This window comes from Trichechus manatus, unplaced genomic scaffold (assembly GCF_000243295.1).
Source record: "Trichechus manatus latirostris isolate Lorelei unplaced genomic scaffold, TriManLat1.0 scaffold00022, whole genome shotgun sequence".
NCBI lineage: Eukaryota > Metazoa > Chordata > Mammalia > Sirenia > Trichechidae > Trichechus > Trichechus manatus.
Genome location: NW_004443958.1, coordinates 2,951,662 through 2,969,896, shown reverse-complemented (window position 1 = coordinate 2,969,896; position 18,235 = coordinate 2,951,662).

Genomic DNA, 18,235 nt, shown 5'->3' with positions numbered 1-18,235 from the left:
ATTTGATGTTTTAGGGTTTCAGGATTGTTGTATTCTCTGTTCGGCTTAGTTTTTCGGATCTTTGCTCTGGAGGGACGGTGTGGTGCTTCTGCCTAGAATGCCATTTTGCCAGAACTCTCCACAACCATAAATTCTTAAAGAATATTGCACGTGATAAATTCTTTCTTTATAATTGACATTAATTTTAGAGATGAACTTCAATCTGTTTCTTTTTTTCTTTTTTATAAGAAGCTTTTGTAAAGGAAAATATGCAAACATGGTGTTCTTACAGCAATTCCTTTACATAACAGTGTCTGAGTGGCTAAATGTTTTAAAAATATACTTCAGATATTGTTAATTGCCTGCATTAATACTCTACATTTTTCCAACTGTCACAAATAAAGAGATATCTTCCTTCTTGTTACCTGATTCTCTCTCCTGAGGAGGAACGTCACCCATTATTTAGAAGCATCTCTCCTGTATATCCATCACCGGTCTGTCCGTTTGTCATACTGTGATGGCTTGCATGTTGCTGTGATGCCGGAAGCTATGCCACTTGCATTTCAAATACCAGCAGGGTCACCCAAGGTGGAGAGGTTTCAGCAGAGCTTCCAGACTAACACAGACTAGGAAGAAGGACCTGGCTGTCCACTTCTGAAAGAACTGGCCACTGAAAACCTTATGAATAGCAGGGGAACATTGCCTGATATAGTGCTGGAAGATGAAACCCTCAGGTTGGAAGGCACTCAAAATAGGACTAAGGAAGAGCTACCTCCTCAAAGTAGACCTTAATGACGTGGATGGAGTCAAGCTTTTGGACCTTCATTTACTTATGTGGCATGACTCAAAATGAGAAGAAATAGCTACAAACCTCCATTAATAATCAGAACATGCAGTGTATGAAGTATGAATCTAGGAAAATTGGAAAATAACAAAAATGAAATGAAATGCACAAAGATTGATATACTAGGTATTAGTGAGCTGAAATGGACCAGCACTGGCCATTTTGGATCAGATAAATTGGAGAGGAATGATGTTACATTCATTATTAAAAAAAGAATTTTTCAAGGTCTATCCTGAAGTACAACACTGTCAGTGACAGGATAACATCCATAGCCTACAAGTTAGACCAGTTAATACAACTATTATTCAAATTTATGCACAAACCACTAATGCCAAAAATGGAGATATTGAAGATTTTGCCAACTTCTGCATTCTGAAATTGATCAAACACATGATCAAAATGTATTGATAATTACTCGTAATTGGTGTGTGAAAGCTGGAAAAAAAGAAGGATTGGTAGTTGGAAAATACAGCATTAGTGATAGCAATGATGTCAGAGATTGCATGATAGAATTCTGCAAGACCACTGAATTATTCATTGCAAATACCTTTTTTCAACAACATAAATGGTGACTACACACACTGACCTTGCCGGATGGAATACACAGGAATCAAATAGACTATATCTTTAGAAAGATGGTGGAGAAGCTCAATATAATCAGTCAGAACAAAGCTAGGGGATGACTGCCAAACAGACCATCAGTTGCTCATCTGCATCTTCAAGTTGAAGCTGAAGAAAATTAAAACAAGTTCATGAGAGCCAAAATATGACCTTGAATATATCTCACCTGAATTTAGAGACCGTTTCAAGAATAGATCTGATGCACTGAACATTAATGACTGAAGACCAAGTAATTTGTGGAAAGACATCGAGGACATCATACATGAAGAAAGAGAAAGGTCATTTAAAAAACAGGAAAGAAAGAAAATGTCAAAATGGATGTCAGAAGAGATTCTGAAACTTGTTCTTAAATGTAAAGCAGATAAAGTGAATGGAGAAATGATGAAGTAAAAGAGCTGAACAGAAGATTTCAAAAGGCAGCTTGAAAAGGCAAAGTATTATAATGAACTGTGCAAAGACCTGGAGTTAGAAAACGAAAAGGGAAGAACATGTTCAAGATTTCTTAAACTGAAAGAACTGAAGAAAAAATTCAAGCCTGGAGTTGCAATACTGGAAGATTCTATGGGCAAAATACTGAATGACGCCAGAAGCATTAAAAGAAGATGGAAAGAATACAGACTTACTGTCCCAAAGAGAATTGGTAGACTTTCAACCTGTTCAGGAGGCAGCATATGATCAAGAACTGACGTTATTGCAGGAAGAAGTCCAAACTGCACTGAAAGCATTGGTGAAAAACAAAGCTCAAAGTTTCTACAGAATACCAATTGAGATGTTTCAACAAATGGAAGCAATGATGGAAGTTCTCACTCATCTATGCCAAGAAATTTGGAAGACAGCTACCTGGCCATCTGGCTGGAAGAGATCCATATTTGTGCCCATTTCAAAGAAAGGTGATCTTGCAGAATGCAGATATTATCAAACAATACCATTAATATCACATGTAAATAAAATTTTGCTGAAGATCATTCAAAGCAGTACATTGACAGGGTACTGCCAGAAATTCAGCTGGATTCTGGAGAGTATGTGGAAAGAGGGATATCATTGCTGATGTTAGATGGATCTTGGCTGAAAGTGGAGAATACCAGAGAGATGTTTAACTGTGTTTTATCGACTATGCAAAGGCATTTGACTGTGTGGATCATAAAAAATTATGGATAACATTGCAAAAATTGGGAATTCTAGAACACTTAATTGTGCTCATGGGGAACATGCACAAAGACCAAGAGGCAGTTGTTTGAACAGAACAAGGGGATACTGTGTAGTTTAAAGTCAAGAAAGTTCTGTGTAAGGGTTGTATCCTTTCAACATACTTACTCAATCTCTATGCTGAGTAAATAATGCGAGAAACTGGAATATATGAAAAAGAATGTGGCATCAGGATTGGAGGAAGACTCATTAACAACCTGTAATATGCAGATGACACAACCTTGCTTGCCGAAAGTGAAGAAGACTTGAAGCACTTACTGATGAAGATGAGAATCTGAAGTTTCAGTCTGGATTATACCTCAACGTAAAGAAAACAAAAATCCTCACAACTGGAGCAATAAAGCAACATCGTGATGGTGAAAATATTGAAGTTGTCAAGAATTTCATTTTAGTTATGTCCACAATCGTCACTGATTTAAGAAGTAGTCAAAAAATCAAATGACATATTGCATTGGGCAAATCTGCTGCAAAAGACCTCTCTAAAGTGTTAAAAATGAATGATGTTCTCTTGAGGACTAAGGTGCACCTTACCCAAACCATGATATTTTCAATCGCCTCATATGCATGGGAAAGCTGGGCGATGAATAAGGAAAACCGAAGAAGTGATGCCTTTGAATTATGGTGTTGGTGAAGAATATTGAATATACCATGAACTGCCAGAAGAACAAATAAACTTGTCTTGGAAGACATACAGCCAGAACGTTCCTTAGAAGCGAGAACGGCAAGACTTAGTCTTGTGTACTTTGGACATGTTATCAGAAGGGACCAGTCCCTGGAGAAGGACATCAGGCTTAGTAAATTTGAGGGTCAGTGAAAAAGAGTAAGACACTTGACCAAATGGATTGATACAGTGGCTGCAACAATGGGCTCAACCATAGCAAAGGTTGTGAGGATGGTGCAGGACTGGTCAGTGTTTCGTTCTGTTATACGCAGGGTCACTATAAGTCAGAACCAACTAGATTTTTCATCTAACACCAACAACTACACAATATAACAAAAGATTAAAGTATGCTCCCTTTCAAATGTCAAGCTGTATCACCTTTTCTTGTTAGCGTGAGCTCCTCCCCTGCATTTTTAAATGGGGAACACCTGGCATACATATGCAATCCATTTCAGAGATATTTCAGCTCTTCTATACACAACTAGGAACAGATGTGGAAATTTGGAACTGGGTATTCAGAAGGATGGCTCCTGCGAAAAGACCTTAGTAACTGCTTTATGTCATTTAGAAATCAGAATGAATAACTGAGAAATCCTAATGAGATATTTAACACTTATGCTGTCACTCTCAGCTGAGTAGAAGCTAAATGATTCATTTAGGATCAGTGTAAATGACCTGTGAATGTCAATATACGGAAAAGTTGTTCTATGAAACAATGAGATAGAAGGAAGAATATTCCTATGAGATGATTAGTTTAATGACATTGAAAAAGAATTATCATGAAACAACAGTTAACAGAATAAAGATATTGAGGCATTAAGATATCACTTATTAATACTATGTGGTAATATGGACATATGCATGTGATCTGCTTCGTATAGCAAATAAAGCCTTCGCTATCAAGTGTGTATACTGAGCTGAGTATAATCATGGAACAGTAGAGTTTTCAGTCATTAGAAGTTATCTAGTTAAAAGTATTCTATTGATGAGAAAATCAAGGCCTAGAAAGGGAAAGATATAGATATATAATAGATATGTAATACATAGATACGTAATTTTAAACTACTCATGACATAAATTGGGGTCACTGCTTTGTTTAGGCTTAATAGTCTTAATTGGTATAAAAAGCAGCATTTTCAATTGAAAGTATGTAGCTTCAACTAGCAATACTCTTTCCTAGCTTTGTGACCTTATATGAGTAAATTAACATCTCTAAGCCTCAGTTTCTTCATGTGAAAACAGAGGGTGCTACTAGCTAGTATGGACTTTTTTTTCTTAGGAGAAAATAAGATGATATATGTAAAAGCCTTATTCTAAGCTATTAAACATTATTTTTTACTATTAGTATTGTAACTATTATTATAGCCACACACTGACAATTTATGTGTATCCCATAACATGAGTTTCTTTTTAACATTGATCACTGTTTAAATTTGGAAATGGTTATCAGCATTTTCATTTTTATTTCATTCGGAGAATGCTGTCTTTGAAACAGATAGCTATGAACTCCAGGAATTAATATCCAAAGTCAGCATAGATACAAATAAGTACACTTGAAATAATCAAAAAGCAAAGCGCTATGCTGCTGCATCAGAGGCAGCATATGAAAAAAGAAGTGGCAATGTCATTTCATAATGTGAAGCAGGAGGAAGCAACTGAATGTTTATTTTTAAGAAAAAAATAAAGACATGCTGAAATGGCACCCAGCCTGCAACATCAGAGCGATTTATAAAACATTTATCTTATTGTTTAACCAGCAGAGAGGAGTCACCACAAAGTGTCTGCAGGCTTTGGTGACAGGGAATTTTTCACAGTACACATTTAAAATGGATACCTTTCCTGTTTTCTAGAATTTGACCTTCTCTGTGCAATAGTTAATAGGAACAGAAATACCCAGAGTTCTTTTAATGATAATTAGCTAAGATTTTCACCACTACCTTTCAAGAAGAAGAATTGGTACAGCATTTAGATCATTATATATGCAGTTATAGATATATACCTGGATGTATTAGTTAGCTACCACTGCATAACAAATTATGCCAAAACTGTGGCTTGAAACATGAAACAATTATCTTACGGTTACTGTGGGTCAGGAATCCAGCCTTAGGTTGGCTGTATCTTCTGGTTCAGGTTCTCTTACAAACTGCAGTTAAGGTAACGGTCAAGGCTGCCACACCTTCTTTTTGAGTTATTCCCAACAAGTGCACAGACTCTGGTTTTATTTACTATATATAATCTACTCTTCCCTTTGCCCCTGATTGGTGAAATCACGAGCAGCTACCTGGCCCAATGGAAGTCATCAAATCTTCCTCAGCAATTGGGAGTTGGTAAACCAGAGGCTCTAGTAATTGTCTATTAATATCTTTAATCAGTAGCTACTATAAAGCTGTGAGACTGAGCAGCCGCTTCTGGATACCTGCATCATGAAGCAGATGATGGAAATGTTCTCCATCTGTGTTATTCAAAATTGTCCTATATCTGTACTGTTCAGTATGATAGCTACTAGCCACATGTGGCTGTTGTGTACTTGAAATGTGGCTAGTATGACTGAGGAACTGAATTTTTAATTTTATTAAATTTTAATTAATTTAAACCTAAACTTAAATAGCCACATGTAACCAATATTTTTCATAATGAACAGTGTATCTGTAGACAGAGAAAAGGATGAAGCTTGCATGTAGAGCAAAGCAGAAACAAGAGACTCTGTGGCCCTGGAGAAATGGTGGGAATAATGATAGTCTCTGAGAGCTTTTGAGCTTGATAGTTCTTTGATCCGATTTCTGGTGAAGCTAAGGGGCACATTTCCTGCTCTGATTCAGCAATACTCCTCTCATGTTATAAACAAAGCTCCAGTTCTTTTCTTGGGTTATTTGTTCATTCATGTTTTTCACTTAAGTCAATTTTGGAAAAGTACATTTTCCTGGGGAATTGCTTGTTTAGTAGGGAATTAACAATCATATAAATTCACTGTATTCTCTTAAATAAATAAAAAAAAAAGTTACCTTCATATGTGATGTTGTATCTCCATTCTCATGACTAATTATTTATATGTATCTCTATTTTCTTGATAAGAGAAATCTGATTTTTTTCAGTGACTTTGAATTCCTTAATTATTTTTTCAGTTTCTCAATTGAGTTCTGCTTTCTAATTTAAATTCATTTTTGCTTTCCTTCTTCCTATGCCTTGTAATGTAAACAATCTCCTATTGCCGTGTAAAGAAATAATTTTACTATCCACCAAGAAAATATCAGTTCAAGGTGTTTTTATCATAAATATTCTTCCTATCTTTTGTAAAACAAAATATTTCAAACTTATTCAATGCTTTCTGAGACTAGAGAAAAGGTAATCAAACGCTAATCCGTGTGTTTTATACCATGACGTTTATCCTTGACATTAAGACTAGAAAAAAAGATAAGAAAAACAATTACAAGCCAATATCACTCCTAAATACACAGAATTTTAAGAAAAGTATTAGCAGACTTCTGTCATGTGTAAAAAGGAAAAATGCCGTAACATAGTTGGGTTTATCTTAGGAGAGCAATTCAACCTTTATTGAAAAATGCTTATAAAAAGTTGTTAAATAATTAGAAATATGTCCCTGGGTGGCTCACATGCTTAAACTCTCAACTACTAGCTAGAAAGTTGGTGGTTTGAAGCCACCCAGAGGCATCTTGGAAGACAGCCCTGGTGATCTGTTTCTGAAAAGTCATAGCCTTAAAAACCCTGTGGAACAGTTCTACTCTGCACACATGGGGTTACAACGAGTCAGAATCAAATCAACAACTAACAACAACAACACCATGATCATGGATAGGACAATAATGTCAATGTCCTCAGAGTTGATATAAGGATACAATGTAATTACAATCAAATCTCCAAAAATTTCCACGAAAGTTTTTTTTTTTTTTTGAGTGAGTACAATTTGATAAATGTATCCTAATATTAATAAGTGAGCAAAAGGCCAATAAGAGCAATGATACTCCTGAGAAAAAAGAATAAGGTGATAGGACATATCCTATTAGCTATCAAGAATTATTATAAAGCAGTGTCATTTAAGCCCATACAGTATTGTTACTGAAATAGTCATACTGGATATTAGAACAGATTAGAGAGCTCAGCTACAGGAAAAGAGACACTAATTGATATTAAAAACAGAAATAAACTATACAGGGGAAGATGACATCAGACAGCACCTCACACTGTACACAAAAATAATTACAGAAATCTGAAAGCTAAAACTTTAGAAATTGTATAGGAAATTATATATACTATTTTAATGACCTTAACATAAGAAATGAATCAGGACTGACTCAATGGCAATGAGTTTGGTTTTTTTGGTTTAGCATAAGAAAGGATATTATAAACTAGATATATTTAACTGCATTGAAATTAGTAATTTAATTCATTAACATACATTGTAAAAATATTGAAAAGACAAGCCTCAGGTTGGAGAAATATTTGCAACACATACTATCAAAATAGGTTTTATATGAAGAGAATGTTAAGTACCCCTACAAACTAATAATCAAACAACCAATAAAACAATGGAAAACAAACAAAAGATATAAAGGGTAATTCATTCATGTATTAACCTGCCAGACGTTTATTTAGCATCACTATACACTAAACAGCATTCTAAATAGGGGTATGTTGCCGTAAAAAAGAAAGCACGTGAAATATATATTCATGAAATATGTATCCTAGTGGTGGGAGACAAAAAGTAATAAAATAAATGACATACGTAGCATGTTGGAAAATAATAATATTGTGGAGAGAATTAAGCAGGAAAAAGTAGGGTAAAAGGGTAAAAATTATGAAGGGTGGAGTGTGGATGTCTCAATTTTAAGGATGTCTCACTAAGAAGGTATCCTCTACATAATGACCTGCAGAAAATAAAAGTCAAGTCAAAATTATTGGAAAAACACTGCCCAGGCAGAATTAAAATCAAGATCATAGACTCTGAGTAACAAGTGTGCTTGGTAGACTCAATGATCATCAAGAATGTTAGTGGGATGTGAGTGGAACAAGAGTGGACTAGGATGCACTGAGGTGAAAGAAATAACTGGGATCAGACCAAACAAGGGCTTATAAGTCATTGTGAGACAATGACCCACATCATATTGACTCAACCTTATTCAAACCAAACCAAATCCATTGTTGCTGAGCCTATTATAATTCATAGCAACCCTATAGGGCAGAATAGAACTGCCCTATAGGGTTTCCAAGGAGCAGCTTGGTGGATTTGAACTGCCAACCTTTTTGTTTGCAGCCAAGCTCTTAACCAGTGTGCCACCAGGGCTCCTTTCAACATTATTAGTGTCAGAGAAATTCAAATTAAGACCAAAATGAGTAAGTACCATTTTATACTACTAGAAGAAAAAAAAGAAAAGTTCACAATTAGAAATGTTGTTGAAGATTGTTAATGAACACAGAATCATATCCTTCTGATAGAATTCTAAATTCCAGAGCAATCTTGGAAATCAGTTCACTTACCCATGACCCAGGAATTCCATTCTTAAATTTACAGAGAAATCCTTTTATATGCCATCCAGGAGATACGTACAAGAAAATGTTCATGACAGTATTATTTATAATAGCAAAAAATCAGAAGCAAACAGTCTAAAGGGCCTATGGTCACAAAATGAAATATTATACAACAGTGAAAAAAATGAACTAAAATTGTAGGAGAGATAGGTAAGTTTTGGATCTATAATGTTAAATAATAAACACATATTTCAGAGAACTACATAAAAAAGACTACATAACTTTTTTAAACTTATTAACAGGCAAAAAAATGTTGTTTAAGGAAATATTTATATAGGATAAAGAAATAAAAAATAAAAATTAGGAATTATAATCACAGATTTCTAAATACTGGTTATCTGCAGGCATGTAGCAGATAGATGAGATAGGGGAGGAAGAAATAAAATATACCAGATTATTGGTACTGTTCCAGTTCCAAAGTTGGGTATTTAGTTCTAAGTGATACAAAGTTTGTTTATCTACAAATGCTATGTGTCAAATATGATTAAGTAGAGACTTTATAAGCAATAATATAACCATCATAAAGTTTACATAAAGTCAAATAACTCAGTGTGATTATCTCAGGTTAATTTAGATTTAAGATTTTAAATTTGACTAAAGGAGAATGAATACATTAGTGTCCTGCAGCCACTCTTGCAAACCACCATTATTCTGATGGCTTAAAGAAACAGAAATTTATTCTCTCAACATTCTGAAAGTTAGAAGTTAGAAATCTAACAGGGCCACAATCTCTACGGGCACTAGGGGAGGAGCCGTTCTTCCTTTCTTCCAGCTTCTGGTTGCTGCCCCAGCATTCCTGGGCTTTCTGTGGCTTGTGGCTGCATCAATTTCCGTCTTTGCCTCTGGCATCACATGATCTTCTCTTCCATCTATTCCAAATATTCCTCTGCCTGTCTCTTATAAGGACATTTATCATTGGACTTGAAGGACTTAGAGCCCACCCAAATAATCCAGGATTATCTCCTCTTCTCAAGATCCTTAATCACATTTGCAAAGGTCCTTATTTCAATAAGGTGACATTGAGGAGGGGGGGACACTTTTTAGCCTACTGCACATGATCTTGGCATTCAATGAATATATAACTTGATTATTAAACCATATTAAAAATTGAGACTTAGATTTTTACAACTCATTAAAATATATTTCTGAAGTGTGCGATATAAATTAGGTCAATTTTATAAATTTCTAGTTGTATGAGTGTCTACTAAAAGGTATGTCTAAACACGCCTTGGAAATCCTGTATACCCATTGCATAAATCATAGAGCTTTAAAGTATCTCGAGGGGTCAGCTACTGTCTTTCCTTGCCTCTAGGCACAGCAACATTTAAACCAACACACGATGATAGGTGTCTATTCTGTTCCTAAAGATCTACAGCAAAAGAGATTACGTAACCTTTCCCAGGAAAACATTTTGGCATCTCAAGTAATGAATATTTAAAATCTAGCTCTTACATTCCAGAGGCATGGGAAGTAGTAAAATCTTTACTGAGAAGACCCAACAGTCGATGTAGTGGACTGCAAATAAGAGGAAAATAAGAAAAACTAGAACTATTTATGGATTTCATTTTTATATCACCACTGATGTTATAAAACTTCAATACAGTTTGGCATAGGAATCATTTTTTGTCTCACTTTTTTCTAGTCTTTCAAGAAGAAAGGAGTTTTCCCTTTTAGAAAAGTAACTTCAACCTGAAGTGATTGAAAAGTATGTGAAGAAAGACTTTCAAGTTCTTTTCACGCCCACAAATTTTTCTGTCTAGTACCAAGTCACATTGAGACAAAGAGGAGAGAATGATGTTGGGCTAAGGGAAGGACAGAAAGCAAATAAGAAAATGAAAATTAAACTCCTAAATAACTCAGAAATTTTGATAATTTCACTTGATAAACTGTAAATAATGAGAGGGTAAGTATCTTATGTTAAAAATCTCTGTTATTTTACATAGGAGTTTTAATCCAGATGGAGGTAAAAAGCATGCTTTGCTTTGGAAATACTTTGACTATTTCCTTTACATTCTTAGGTACATTTTTACTAACATCATTTCTACTGACACATAGTTCAAACAACTTTCTTTGGTTTTACAGAGCCAGGGATATCATTCTATTCATTGTCCTTGGGTATCAGTGATTTTGCAAGTAATTGCTCTGCTACAGAATTCCAGAGATTATGCAGTCTGTGGTATGGGTATTCCACCATCAGAGTAAAGTTGAAAAGGGGTAGATCTAGTGCACCATCTAAGTGTGAAAACGTGGAAAACAGTGTTTCTTTATTTCCATCTACCATCTGTCAGTTTGTCATACTGTGGTGGCTTGTACGTTGCTGCAATGCTAGAAGCTATGTCATCAGTATTTCACATGCCAGCAGGGTCACTCAAGGTGGACAGGTTTTAGTGGGACTCCCAAACTATGACAGACTAGGAAGAAAGGCCTGGCAATCTACTTCTGAAAATTAGCCAATGGAAACCTTACGGATCACACCAGAACACTGTCTGACTTACTTGCTTCAGGGGGATCAATCAGTGGAGGAGGATATTATGTCTGGAGAAGTAGAGAGCCAGTGAGGGCAAGGGAGACCTTCAGTGAGATGGCTTGACACAATAGCTACAATGATGAACTTGATTCATGCCAGTATTTGTGAGGATAATGCAAAATTCGGCAGTTTTGTTCTGTTGTACATAAGATTGCCATGAGTCAGAGTCAACTCGACAGCAGCTATTACCTCTATCTTTTATCTATCTACCTACCTACCTACCTACCTACCTGTCTGTCCATCTAATTTCTATATTCATGAGATTCCAATATCTAGTGTAAATAAGAGAATATAAGCTACTTGTGTTTAGATTAAAGCAAGGGCCTCAGTGTTAATTCTCTAAAAATTTCTCTGAGACTTTCTTTTGGAAAAGCATTGTTTTAATTCCAAATGCTTCTTGAATATTAGTACAAATTCTTTGGTGTTTCTTACACATCCTACTTATAATCACTGTATCTAATGCAACACAATGCAGTTCCTTTAACTGTTTTTTTTTTAGTGATAATAGTTTGGTGACATGCCTAATCTTATTAGGTGATACTGCTTTATCATGGTACGTTAAAGAAAGGTTCCTAGGTAATGTGCATAACATCCCTTTGGAATTGTTCAAAGATTTAGTCAAATGTAAGTTTGAAGTCTTTGAGTTAATAAATTACCATTTTCAAAAAGATGATGTCAAACCAAGGGACTGCTGCTATCTAGCAAATGTGAGAAAAGACTGATCTACAGGAAAAGAATCAGGAATAAAGGGCTGTCTTAGGATGTGGGCCTTCTGGTAAAGGTCACACTGTATTTTGATCTCTTTGAATGTATTTCAGGATGCAGAATAATATCTTGAGAGGGTTGAATGGTATGTAATTTTCACTAAACAGTTTCCTCCTCCCTAAATACATAATTGTTAGATGATTATAACCGTTTCCTTCTTCAATTTTGAATTTAAAAGAACAACTGACAATTCATTCTTTGTGAAGAGGTTTTGTCTTTTTCTGTTCATCTCTTTGGGGATTTCATAAGCTTAAGTTTGCCAGAAAAGGAGAATTTTCTTCAATCAGGTAACGATGCATAATATCTTGTAGATTAGTATGGGTATGGAAGGATAGGGAAGGAGTTGAGGAGGGTAAGAAACTGTGGACAATGAAATCCCTTTCTCATGGTAATTATTCTATGAAAATTGTGCATTTCTACCTCAATGTTAGATATAGTTTAAAATGTTTTGAATTGAAAAGATAAAAAATGCAATCAATTCTTAAGTTACAAAGTCTATGCTTTAAATGTTCTGCAAATTGCTAGCTTGGGATAAAATAATATTTTAAATCATGGCAAATTTCCCAGCTAGTCAAATATGGAAACTTATTTTAAGTGGAGAAAAATTGTTATTCCTTGTTAAAATCTCCCATTACCGAACATTGCCCAGGAAAAATTTTAGTCCATGGGCATCTTTCCAAATATATATATTTCACAGCAACATGTAAAACAAAATTGGCACAGTGGTGCTTATGAAAATATCTCACAGGGGGAGGGTGCAGTTGGCAAATAAACATAGAAGGTGTGTGTTATTTGAGTAAAAATATAGTATATATGTTTTTTAATTGTTAATCTTGAGAACCCAAAGGAGGATTGGCCAACCTGTTTCTTTTTCACTGACCAGGGCAGTTTTCTCGAGTGGGGTGCGTAGATAGAACTGGAATAGCAAACACAGTCAGTGAGACTCAGAAACTTACATCATGGGACCAGCATTTGAAGAATGACCACTTGTGACTATGGTGGTTTTCTAGTCCATTATGCCTTTCTTTCCATTTTTAGCTCCACTACTTTGCACCCAATAATTCAACTCTGGGCCATTTAAAAAAATGTTTTGTGTTATAGTGGTATCTCTAGTAGCAGGAAAAAGGGAAGAAGATAAAATTCCCGAACAGTGGTAGCTGGGAATAAGGCAAATACTTGTGGATCCTTGTTTAATTAGTTACTCTAATGGGAAAGTCATGTTTCAGAGGTATTTACATGAAATGACTACTTGGTTGGAGATAAACTGTACAAACATACCATAAGCAGTTCAGTGTCTTGAATGCACAGTAGTTGATATAAAATAATTTGCTTTATACACAAAATGTCAACTATGAATAATGACGATAAACCATGTGAATATGTGAAATTTTTATTTTAATAGACATCGTTGGTACTTTTCAAAACTAATGAAGACTATGTTTTGAATCATTTGTGGTAGAACCTCAGAAAACCTGAAACTGTAGTGGCATCTAAATGCATTGTATAAATTATTCGTGATTACTGGGAAAGTAGAAGTTTTTCACATGTTTATTAACTGAAACATTGTACTTAGGAGCCAGGAATGATGTGCATCAAAGAATGATTCCCTTAGCAGCTGAGGAAAATCTGATATTGCAGGAAGAATATTTATTGAATAGGGCTGTGTCACAAAATGATGACAAGGGCTTTACAAATTGTAGAAGTATAAGAAGGAAACATTTGAGGGCTCGACATTTTTACATGCCATCTTGGTTCCATGACTCAGACAAATTAGTGAGCACACACTGATCTCATCTAGAAAACCCAAGTGTCTCTGTACACGTTCCAGAATCATTTCACTTGGCAGCCACCAGGGTCCACTTGTTGAAATTATTTTCACTTCAGTGTATGATTTTATAAAGGGATGGCCAAGAAGACAGGATTTGTCTGGGAGAGGAGGGTGTTGAACGACAGATGTGCTTAGCTATATTGAGTAAATGATAGGTCTATAAATGGGGCTGTCAGTTTGATCCTTTAATCACCAGTTTAGAGGTTATGATTTCTCCAATTGCCTTTTGCTGCAACCTATAGAATAGGAAGTATAAAATTTATATAAACTGTATTAATTGAAAAGCTTCGGATTGCATTTTAGTGCCACTTCTACTTGTTCATTTTCTGGAGAAGAACACGACTGAGGATCTGGGAATGAAATCTAAGATGACAGTGTTGGGTTAGTAGGAAGTGTTGCAGGGGGCAGTGGAATGAAGTTGGTTTATGTAGATAATATCTTAAATACATATAACCTGCTACCATTGAGTCGGTTCTGACTCATAGCTACCCTATAGGACAGAGTAGAGCTGCCCCACAGGGATTCCAAGGAGCAGCTGGTGGATTTGAACTGCCAAACTTTTGGTTAGCAGCTGAGCTCTTAACCACTGTGTATTGAACACTAAATAAAGAACATAATTAATTAAATATTAGGCTACCATCCAGACTTTAGAAAGAAAATCTTTGTTTATTGGAATGGATCTTTCTTTACCTTTTTGATCACTAAAATAGTAATAATTCAATGACCAAGAATGAGGTATCGGTATGAGAGTAGGGGGAAAGAGGCCTAATTTTAATCTAGGCCTTATGTTAGATGAGTGATAGAATAATTTCCAGCTGATATGTGTTATAAACAAGCTCAACAGTTCTAGAATTTCCACATTGGAGATGGGGCTAAAGACCATGAAGTGATTTTGTTGAGCATCACCTCTATGCATTTTTCTTATTAAGCAATAGGAGCGGTAGATGCCTGAGTGTGATCTTTCAATATCTTCACAACTAAAGGATGCAAGAAACAAAGAAAGAACTTTGCATGACACATGATGGGAATAGCCCTAGTAATAAGGTTGAACTAAGGTTAAGTCATGAAACTCTGGATAGTTATCATACTTAGTCACTTCATTGTTCTAAATGCTAAGACAAAATTGACCTAAAGGGTTAACAAGGCAAGATATCAGACGATCATGGCCAGTTCCACTAATTAAAATTAGTTCAAAATGTGAAAGTTACTAGCAAGCACATTAATAGCATGCCAAAATACTTCATGCTTTTCAGAAAAAAGAATAGCCATTTTAAAGGTAAGTTTCACTGAGGTAAGAAGCTTGCAAATTCTTTTCAAAATGTCTTACGTTTCCCCCCAAATACTTACAGTTTTCTAGATTTAAGGTTTTAAGGTGGTTAAGAGCTCGGCTGCTAACCAAAAGGTGAGCAGTTTGAATCCACCAGCCGCTCCTTCGAAACCCTATGGGACAGTTCTACTCAGTCCTATAGGCTTGCTATGAGTCAGAATTGATTCAATGGCAATGGATTTTACTCTGAATAAAATGTTTTGATACTTCACTGGAGAACTGAGAAATAGATATTGATAAGAAAAATGACATTCCTACCTCTGAGATACTTTGGAATCTTCTAGTCATGCCTAAAAAGATCTTTTTTCCGGATGTTTTTGTCTTTAAAAAGTAAGTAAATGGTCTCAGGGAACATCTAGCTCAATTGGCACAACATAGTTTATGAAGAAAATGTTCTACATTCTACTTTGGTGAGTAGCGTCTGCAGTCTTAAAACCTTGTAAGCAGCCATCTAAGATACTCCAGAGGTCTCACCCTGTCACTGAGCAAGTGAGAATGAAGAAAACCAAACACACAAGGGAAAGGTTAGTCTGAAGGACTAATGGACCACCACAGCCTCAGTCAGACTGAGTCTAGCACAACTAGATGGTGCCTGGCTACCACTACTGACTGCTCTGACAGGGATCACAATAGAAGGTCCCAGACAGAGCTAGAGAAAAATGTAGAACAAAATTCTAACTCACTAAAAAAGACCAGACTTACTAGTCTGACAGACACTGGAGAAACCCCGAGAGTATGGCCCCCAGCTACCCTTTTAGCTCAGTAATGAAGTCATTCCTGAGGTTCAGCCTTCAGGCAAAGATTAGAAAGGCCTATAAAACATAATGAAACTAAAGGGGCACACCAGGCTAGGGGCAAGAACTAGAAGGCAGGAGGGGACAGGAAAGTTAGTAATAGGGAACCCAGGGTCAAGAAGGGAGAGTGTTGACATGTTGTGGGGTTGGTAACCAATGTCACAAAACAATATGTGTTCTAATTGTTTAATGAGAACCTAGTTTGTTCTGTAAACCTTCATCTAAAGTGCAATCATTTAAAAAAGGAAGTAAATTAAGCAAATAGAATAATATTATATAGCATGAGGTGCTAAAACCAGATCATTCAAATGGAAAAAATGCCGAGAACTATCTTATCAAGAGCCACAATGGAAATATTGCACAGAACTGTCTTAGCAAGAGACAGAGTGGTTGTATGAGTTAGAACTGAGAAATCATATCCCCTTAGAGCAAGCAGGTGCCATGCACGGGCGATAATACCCAACAACAGAAGAGCAAATTTAAGGAAAAGCTAGAGAAAACAATATGTGATATTATTGCCACCAAACCATGTAAGGACTTCTATAATTAAAGTAGTACCATCCATTCTGTAGTGGCATGTTAGAGGTGAAATTTTATTGTGTATAAAAATTGATGACATTTTCAACAGGAGTGAAACAACTAGAGCAGAAATAAGAATGTTGACACAACGTGGAGAATGTAACCAAAGTCACTTACCATTACATTTAAAAACTGTTGAATGGGAAGACATTTTGCTGGGTTTAATTTCACCAAAAATATAATATTCTTTTTTAAAAATCGACATTTTAAGGATGTATTTAATATGAAATAAATGTATAATTTTCTTAAACTCAAAATTGGCCCTGGAAAGAAATATTTGCCAAACTTTGTTGTATTTCAGACTACCTATTATTTTTTTAAGTACCTATTTTGTGGTTCCAACTCAGGTCTATTGACTAGAGACTCCCAGGATGGAAGTCTATGATTTTAAAAAGTGTATGATTTAAAACCACCCAAGCAGCAACTTGGCTGCTAACCAAAAGTTTGGCATTTCAAATCCACCAGCCGCTCCTTGGAAACCCTATAGGGCAGCTCTACTCTGTCCTATAGGGTCACTATGAGTCAGAATCTACTCAACAGCAACAGGTTTGGTTTTGGTTTAACCAGCAAACACACAAAAAAATCTACCTACTCTAGACGGCTGTTCTTAGGCCTCGTTCCTTCTGCGACTCTTCATTTCTCTGTAGTCTGTAAGTTTTATCCCTGTATCCAGTCATATTACCATAGTTTCTTGCAATATCTTACTCTGCATCCCCATAGGCTCGCTTTTACAGTAGTAAAGACTAATATATCATCTCAGAGCACCTCAACTATTTTTGTGTGCATGCGTGAGCAGGCACTTTGTTCCCTGTACCCATCTGGTTGTAGGGGAGGGTGAGTGAGGAAATAATTTGCCGAAGGGAAGTGTTCAGAGTTGCACTAGTCAATGTACTTCGTTCTTCCCTGACCCTGCCCCCAGCAGAATTCTGACAAAGGAGGAAACAATTTGCTGAAGGGTGTTGAAAGAGATACTACTCAGTGCTTCCCCTCTTCCTGCCAGCAGAATTGACACATCTAGGAGAAGTATGTAAAGCTTCTGTGGTAGAAAGTTAAAGCAGTATTATTTGAGACCATTGGTGGGTCTCCCGTGATGCACATTCTTTAGAGGTCTGCAGATCCCCCTAACTATGACAGCTTGTTAATTGCTGGGCTCCATTGTCTTAGCTCATGTATAAGAAAATACTGTCAATGCTTCAATGGTTTCCAAATCTGGTTTGATTTATCCCAGTCTGCTTCTTGGAATTTTACTCCAGGGGTTATAATTTGGAAAAAAGAAGGGCCACTCTCATGCATTTGGAGAAGGGAGCATGTAGCAAGGGGACTTTTTTTTTTTTTAATTGTACTTTAGGTGAAAGTTTACAGAAAAAATAGTTTCTCATTAAGCAGTCAGTATTCATATTGTTTTATGACATTGGTTAACGAATCCACAACTCTCCCTTCTCGACCTTGGAGGACCTTTTTTTTCTGATGAAAATATACATAGCCAAAGATACACCGTTTCAGAAATTTCTACATGTACAATTCAGTGACATCGATTACATTCTTCCAGTTGTGCTGCTA